The sequence below is a fragment of the Alligator sinensis genome, unplaced genomic scaffold, assembly GCF_000455745.1.
Source record: "Alligator sinensis unplaced genomic scaffold, ASM45574v1 scaffold781_1, whole genome shotgun sequence".
In the NCBI taxonomy this organism is placed as follows: domain Eukaryota; kingdom Metazoa; phylum Chordata; order Crocodylia; family Alligatoridae; genus Alligator; species Alligator sinensis.
This window is the reverse complement of record NW_005841845.1, coordinates 1,204,245-1,213,029: the sequence shown is the minus strand read 5'-3', so window position 1 is coordinate 1,213,029 and position 8,785 is coordinate 1,204,245.

The following is an 8,785-nucleotide window of genomic DNA, read 5'->3' as shown; positions in this document are numbered from 1 at the left end:
TCCAGTGAAAACCACTTGGTTTCAGGTTTTGTTACAGGTTCATATCTCAGGGTTATGAGATGGTTTGCTAAGGGTCGCCTTCCTGTGCCTCTGTGCTTCAGATGTTGGGTTCACTTAAATCCCGGATCCCAGGAGACCAGATTGGGTCAATCAGCACAGCTCCAGTGATATCCATGAACCCACACCAATTCACATATACACCAGTACACTCGCTCTTTGGTATGTTAGCTCACGTGGCAAGGATCCATACTTTTCCCAATGTCTGCAACCACTAATTTTGCTCACCTACCGTCAGTATTCTCTGCACTGTTTTTACAGTCATATTCTGGAAAGGAAAGCATATGGGGACGGGCAAATTTAATATTCTAGTAAAAGTTCCAACACCCCAGGAACATCTACTACAGGATCATCAAATGTAACCTTCCCCTCCTGTCTCTTCCTATGTCATTAATCTCTCCCAGATGTTAAGACACTGCAATAACAGCATTCCTGTGGGGTTGTATCAGCATCCCTGGCAAGAGCCTAGCAAAAGGAACTGCACTGAAATTGTGGTGAGGGTCTGCCTCGATTCTTCAAAGGCAAGGACATTTGCATGTATAATAAGGCTGAAAATCGGGCCTGATGTTATGTCCTTACCAAGTTGCTAGACCCGCACAAACCATTAATAATAAAACCAGAAAATAGGTTCTTTGTAAACTCAGGACTTGAGCCAGGTTCAATTCATTGAGTTTCAAAGTATCTCTTGGCAAATCCGGGAGAGAAGACGATGAAGAAGCTTGGAACTAACTTGGGCTAAGTTAGAAATGGACCTGGACTGACACAAGGCTTCAGCTGGAAATCCGGCAAAACTCAATTGTTTTCTAGGAGTTCTCTGCTTATGGGTAAATCCAAATTCCCTAAACTAAAGATGGGTCCAAGACACTGAGGACCAGACCCTTGGCTGGCATAATTGAGTGTGTCTCCATGAGCCAGCAGCTGAGGATCTGAGGATGAGCGTTTAGGCTCAGAACTGAATGCCTCCAAATCCTGGGGGTATTTCAACCTGTGGCGTTGGCTTAACTTACTATGGTGTTCAGACCAAGCACAAAGTATGGCTTCAAATCTGATGTCACTTGGATTGGGCCTTTTTTTTGTTGTTGTTCAGACCTGGCACTATACGACGCTTGGGGGAGGTTGCTAAAAGGCCCGCTGGTTTGGGTTCACGCCGCTATGTTCGACAACCACCCCTCCTTGCGTACGGCAGGGCACAACGTATTATTTGCAACCTCCCCTTTGCGGAGCATGTGTAACGGAGTTGCCAGACGGTTGAGGACAGAGTAATGGGATGAGGTTTAAAAAGCTTTTCATGAAACTAATGTCGGAAACTGGGATTGTTTTTCTTTTTTAAAGAGGCGGTTGATTTTTTTTGCTGTTTTCAGCAGTCGTTCTTGTTCATTTGCTTAAGGGGATGTGACTGTTTGGGGAGGATTGTGTAAGCTTCCAGGGTGGGGCAGGGAAGATGCTCCTAAGAATAATAACCACAGGATAAATTTGTACCATGTTATTAAGCAGTATCCAGCAGTAACCTGATTCCCACCCTCTGTGTGGCCTTACTGTTTTACATGCTTCGGACAAGTACATTACTGTTTTAACAGTCGACTTCCTGTGAAAGGGGAAGGCTGGATTTTATTGATCTTTTGCTATTTCAAATCCACCTACTCTCAGCTGCGTGGTGCTCACTTGGAATGGATCTGACTTGATGTTCTTGGAAAAAAAAACCTCACGACACGGCACATTACAATGCTCCTTTGTTCGTCATCTTCGCGCGGCGGCCTGCTAGACCTAGTGAATGAATGAACCTCAGATGTTTTGATTTGCTCGTCACTGGGAAGTTGAGATGACTCAAGCTGTCTTCTTTTTTTTTCTTCCTCTCTTCACCCCTCAATGTTTTTTTCTTTTGGAGACCAAGGCAAATTGAATTAACATCTATCGTATTGGAATGCTACAATTTAATTAAAATCGTTTTAACGTGTTGACTTATTCGAGGTAAGAGTTGACAAGGGAGCGGAATTATTAACCCCGAATGAATCCAGCATGAGGGTTTTTTGTTTTTTTTTTCTTTTCAGTAATCAGCAGTTTGAAAAAGTCATTCGTTTTAACAGCCTTTTTCAAGAGGAAGAAAAAAAAATCCTTAGAAGTCGACGCAAGACAGCTATCTTATATCATGGGAAATATGGACTATGCTGGCAAGCTAGTGACATTATTATATAAAAAAGTCTTGATTCCCAATATTTTTCTGACCTAGTCCTCTGAAAACTGGAAGCCTGGGTGTTTTACTTAGGTAAGAAGCCAAGTCCTGCGCTATGACACCTCGGCAGCTTCAGAGGATATCACCAGTATAATGGAGAGTGGTATTTGGCAGGTTATAGTTGAGATATAAATTTAAATCATATAAGTATTATTTTTCTTGCTGGGATCACGTGATCCCAGCTGACTTCCTGCCTATGCAGCGCCCTCTCCGCTCCCTGCTCAGCACGCGGGGGGGGGGGGGTGGACTCAGTGATCTCACGAGGTCCCTTCTGGCCCCTAATGTCTATGAAATCTAAGTAATACCCGTGGCCAGGATACTGCCCCCGCTGAAGACAATGGAGGAAGGACTGAGTCGCATGCAAAGTCAGGCACGTTGGTTGCAAACTATGTTTTATTTCTCCTGCAAACAAAGGTGAACCAGGTGCTTAATATTAAATAGGTGCTTAATATTAAACAGATGCTTATAGGATCCTTGAGTGGCATCCATGATCATGGCTGAGTATGATCATGTCCTGTTCATTATTAATAATAATCACCCAGCTCCCCAGCCCATTGAGAGCAGTTTCTATAGGTACAAATGAGACCTTTAGAGAGCCGGTATAAAGGGAAAGCAATATAATACAGCTGGCCTGGGTGGGAGGTTACTTCAGTTAGCTTCCTCCTTCCTTTCTTTGAGTTCTTATTAAGATAAATAATGGCAGCCCACAAAGTGAAGCAGCGCTTGAAGTGTGTCTGGAAAGCAATTACATCATCCTAGAAATGGGCTCTGGGCTGCTTTGTGTGTGTGTGTCTCTGCTTGGACTCTCGCTCTTGGAGATGTGGCTTTATGGACATTGTGAGAGCTCTCCACCTCCCGAATTGTGCCGTCTTCCCTCCTCCACTTTTCCCCCAGCTTTGTTTTGTGAGGCGTCCTGTGTCACAAGTGCCTTTGTGATGGGCTCGACCCTGCTAATAAGACCCTTCATGTTAGGACCTGATCTTGTGTGTTCTTATTTGGACAAAATCCCAACTGGGTCCCTTAAAAAAATAAATAAAAAGGGAGGGGAAGACCCATCAGGATAGTGTAAGAGAAACTGATTCTCATATTAATTGGGTGGGAATGTTTAAGAAGAATATACAAGATGAAGCCGTAGAAAATACAGGTGTCTCCTCTGCAGCCACAGAACAAATGTGGATTTCCTACATGATGATAGGACTTAGTGATGCAAGCTTTTCATAACTATGTTTAGTCCCGTGCCTTTTCTCTGATTAGGGCCAATGGATGGAAAGTATACAGTACTCCTAGTGAACAATGTTTCATCATGGTGCCAGTGAAGGAAATTTCTTCCTCACCCTCAATTAGCAGTTGACATATGCCCTGAAGCTTGGAAGCTTATATCTCTGAAAATGATTCTATTCTCATTAGATGCTTGAAGATTTTCATATTATTAATCCAAATCTACCATCCTTTCTAAAATCCAGCCATGGTCTCCATGTCAGCAATGGCAAGTGGAAGGGAGTTCCACAAGTTAAGGGATTCCCATCGATATTTAACAAAAAGACCCCCTTTTTTTCCATTTGAAATCTGCTGCCTTTCAATTACATTGGCTACATTTTTTTTTCCTGATATCAAAAGAGAAAGCAAATACTACTATGCAGATTTCTTTTTAAGCCACAATTATGTATCTTAAGAATAAATTCTTTTTTTTCTTTTATCCCGTTCATGCCTCTAATAAGATTTATTGGTATTCTAATTCTGGCATCTCAGTGGATGTTGGCATCTATATACTTCAAGTTTCCAGCCTTAAGATTGCTTTAGATGCCTTTAATTAACGGTCTAAAATGAAGTTCGTTCATTTTGAACAGGGAGAAGAGCATTTTTAAGACCAAAGTCAATACAAAGTACCAACTATAGGGCTAACAGGTCTCGGGTAGGTTAGTAATTATGGAGTGCCATGGCCTCTTGGTGTGTATTCATATCACACAGTAGCAGGGGAAGTGACTTCCACCTCGTATCGCATCTGTTTCCAAGCTTCCTCCAATGGACCCCAAAGCATTGCCGTGTAGGTGTGTCTAGGTGCATCCACCACAGATCTGAGGAGCCACGTCTTGGGCCACATCAGTGGTGGACAAGTTGTAATGCCACAATCGAGGCTAGGATGAATCAGTAGCAGCCTTGGGGGGGGCAAACCAGGTGACCGCCCAGGGCCCCACACTTTAGGGGGCCCCAAAATTTTGCAATAATTTTTTTTTTAAGGGGGGGGTGATGTTTTTAAAGACTTTGTTCTTTTTTCAACTTATGAATACATTTCATGGATAGGGCAAAGTGAAAATAAAACTAAAAAAGTCTGGTATGCTTATAGGTCACCAAAATTAAGCTTCTAAGGGGCCCCAAATGACTCTCTTGCCCAGGGCCCCAACAACCCTAAGGCCACCACTGCATGAGTATGTGATCATGTGTAAGTGGCCTGCAAAAGTATTTATGGTGATTTCTGTGATCAGCCCTTTTGATGAGCCCTGCATCTCACATGAATGGCAATGTCCAAAGTGGCACTACCCAACGTGCCAACTTTGGATGGGCATTGAAGCATTCCTCTTGACCTGGCCGCTTATGGAGCAAAGTAAGCTGATTTTCTCCGGAGAGTGAATATTAAGCCTTGTCCAGTAGCTACAAGGCTGTTTCCCCTCCGCCTCTCACTTTTATACCAGTGTCACTTCTATGTTTTCAGGGGCAATAATCCTGATTTATGCCTCTGGCAAAGAGAAGACAATCAGCCCCAGAGGATGATTCATATTACACTCTTTTAAACCTGATGTCCTGCATCCAGCTGTAACATAGAGTCATGTGCTTGGGAATAAAACTTAGGAGACTGATTCAGTGTGGAAATCCCAGGCATTAGTGTAAGTAATGCAATAGTGGGAAGGAAGAGATGTTTATTCTCACTTCTTTCAGGCAGTTTTAAGTGCTGGTTGGGAGAGCACGAATCCATCTCTTGAAGCTTCATGGACCTTGCTTTACAAACCACACTGTCAACTGTGAATGAAGAGGAAATAGATATAGCGTCTATGCGTTCATACACACCACTCCAGCATAATGCACTTCTATTTCTAGGAGCCACACTTTAGAGGATCGTTCCACTTTCAAGCAGTTTATAATGGGTTAATAAATGATTAATAGATGGGTTTAAAATAGTAAACATGGTTATAAATTGTTATGGAATCCAACAGGTCGATAGGTTGCGTATAACTATGGCTAATAACAGCCTTCAACTGGGGTTCTTATAATGGTGTGTAACCCACCCCAATTACGTTTATAGCAGGCTTCCAGCATCCATTAATAATATAGTAACCCCTTATAAAAGATTTATAAATGTAACACTAATATAAAGTGTGACTGACGTGTGCACGTGAGACAGAGAGCGAGAGAAGGAGTGTTGCAGAGCTTATTTCCTAGTAGCAAGATTGCTGTTGAGATAGAGCAGGGTTCTTCATTCTCAACTGTTCTTTCAAGTCACTCCAACCTTTCTTTGAAATGACCTTTAGGGTTCAAGCTGTATCCCCTTGTTTTCAGCTCCATGGTGATTGTTTTTGTTTGCCCACACAGAGCTTTGAACCTCTTGAGTGTTATATAACGTCGAAGACCTCTTCTTGTCACTTTTGAAGAGAAGCTAGTCAGTGGCTTTTGAAATGGAAAGTGTGGAAAAAAAAACAATTCTAGTAAAAAAAACAAAACAAAAGGGAATTTCTTTACATTAAGCTCAAAAGAAGATCATTTCCTGTTTTTTGCGGTGGGTGATGATGACTTTCATATGCCTGAAACTATTTGTGCGTATGCTCATATCTGTTTAATAACGAGGGCCTGCACAGCAATGATTACAAGTTTCTTGCTACTCCCCATTGTAAAGCCATGGCTTGAGGTGCTTATTACGTGGTCAAATCCAGGCTGAAAAGGGCAACAGCAGGGGTCTGCCCAAGGTTGAATTTTGGAGAAAAGATAAAAGGTAAAAATGTCTGGTACTTTCTGAGATAGAGGTATTGTTGAGAAACACAGTCTTTTCCCAAGTTAATGCAACTGTTCAATTAAAAAGTTCTGTTACTGTTATGTTTTGGAGCACGTGGGTCAACCTGGTGACCTGGATCTGGCTTCTGCCAGACCCATGAAAACTCACCCAGACTTGGCCCAGTTTTGAGTCTTCACAAGAATCTCAGTCTGCACATCCATGGTAGACATTTGTTGGTGGGATATTTAAATTCTCACTTCCAATGACACCCAGGCTGTTCAGGGGAGGAAGAGAAAACAACAAGAATCAAATGCAAAAGGGAAGGAAGCAAAGGAGAAGGAGGGGTGTGCAAAGCTGGCCGTATTCAATTCAGATTCCAATCTGGCCTGGATCAGGGACAGTGATGTGATTCGTTGATTCGGATCACTGTCCCCGATTCGATTTGGTGAAATCTGAATCTGAAGATTTGATGCTGATTTGGAGAATCAGAGATTCAGTCATAGACACATCTTTAAAATTTTTTTCTACATACCTCGTGGTAGCAGGCGTGGCTCATGATTGCTGTGATGCTGGGGCGCATGAAGCATCCCACAGGAGTGCAGGAAGGGGGGAGGGGGGCCCTCCATGTGCTTGGCGGCAAACCCAGAAGTGGACTGGAAGCACTTCTGGTCCACTTTGGGGTCTGCCAAGGAGCATGCTGAGGGCCACCCCCCCACACTTCCCCAGTTCAGCAATTGGCTGCAGGGGGACCCCGCCCCCCCCCCAAGACCCAGAAGGCACCAGTCGCCAAGCCACAGGGGTGTGGGGGAGGCCCCCCAGAGTGCTCCCTGGCTGGCCCAGAAGTGGACCAGAAATGCTTCTGGTCCATTTATGGGTCTGCTGCTGAGTGCGCTGGGGAGCCCCCCATGCTCCTGTGGGACACTCCATGCGTCCCAGCATCACAGCACTCACAAGCAACCTGCTACCATGAGGTATGTAGAAAAAACATTTAAAGCTGTGTCTATGTCCAAATTGCCGAATCTTTCCGAATCTCTCTGAATCAATTCGGAGGGTTCCGATTCGATTCAGAGAGATCAAAGGGTCCTCTGATTCAATTCGGATTCAGAGATTCAGCCACCAAATCGAGCCGAATCTCTATCAAATCAAAACAGGGACCGAAGCTTTGCACAGCCCTAGTAGGGATGGCAGAACATGACAGAGGTAGGAGTTGTAGGGGATGATGAGCGCCTGTCTGGGCAGGGGCTAAGAGCTGCCACCTGTGAAAGCATTGCTGTGTTTGTTGAAGAGTTTGGGAGGTAGGTGGCAAATGAAGCAGGCGTTTTCAGGAAGGGAGTGGTTGAACATGTGGTTAAGACAGCCAAACCATGCCCCAGAGGACTGGCTTCCATCCCTGGCTCTGCTATAGAGATCCTGTATGGTGCAAGGAAACACATTTCACATTGAATCACAACATGCATCTTCCTCACTTGTTGAGTACCCAACTGGTGACACAGCCAGGACGTCTGTTGTAGAGGTAACGAGCACTCAATGATACTGTGGAAATCAATGGGAGCCGTGCTTTAAATAAATAAAATGTTACATGTTCAATAAAACAGAAACCAGGCATCTCAAACGAGAAGCCGCAAATCCACAGCTACTTTTTGAACAGCTTAGGTTTTTATCTATCAGCCTCAGTTGCCCGGCTGTAAAATGGTGCTAATAATGCTGCTTTACCCCATGGGGGAGGCTCTGAAGATACATTCATTAATGCTTGTAAAGAGGAAAGGTACAACGATGGTCACTTTAGAGAAAGCTCGCCAGGAAATCAGAGGCTTTGCAAGACTCAGAAGGTGCTCAGCCAATAATGTATAGATTATACACTGAATAATGAAGATGAAAAGACAGCATGTGTAGCTAAAAGCACCATCCACCCCATTCACTGACTGAGGAAGGGAGCTTGTGGAAAAAATTATTATGTGTTCGTGTAATTAAAGATTGTCTCGTAATGCATATGCACGAGGGACTGAATTGAGGTTGCAAGGTCAATCTTAATTTTGGCATTTCCAGACTTTACTAGCTTAACATTCCTTAACCATAAGGGTTTTGTTTAATGTGTTTATATTCGTGAGTGCATACACATACTCTTATAATATATCGATGCATACGCATGTATAAATATATGCTCAGATATCTGTTTCTATATACAGGTAGTCTGTAGCTATGGTTATGTATCTGTGTGTCCTGGAAAAGCTCAGCCTTCCTTTCCTTATTTCAAATTTTGATCATGGCTCGGTCCTGTGAAATAACTACCTTGCTTTAAATTAGGTTTTATGTTTGCTGTTAAACTTGTAAAGAAAAACATTAAACATTTCACAGTAGAAACACAAAAATTTTACATTACCGGGCAAGTCAACATTGGCACTTTTCCTTTAAGTCAGTTTGTTTTTCTAATATAAAACTAATATGACATAATGTATAATCTAATTTGGAAATTACAATTTACTTGGAAGGATTATGCTACCAGCCAATACCAACAA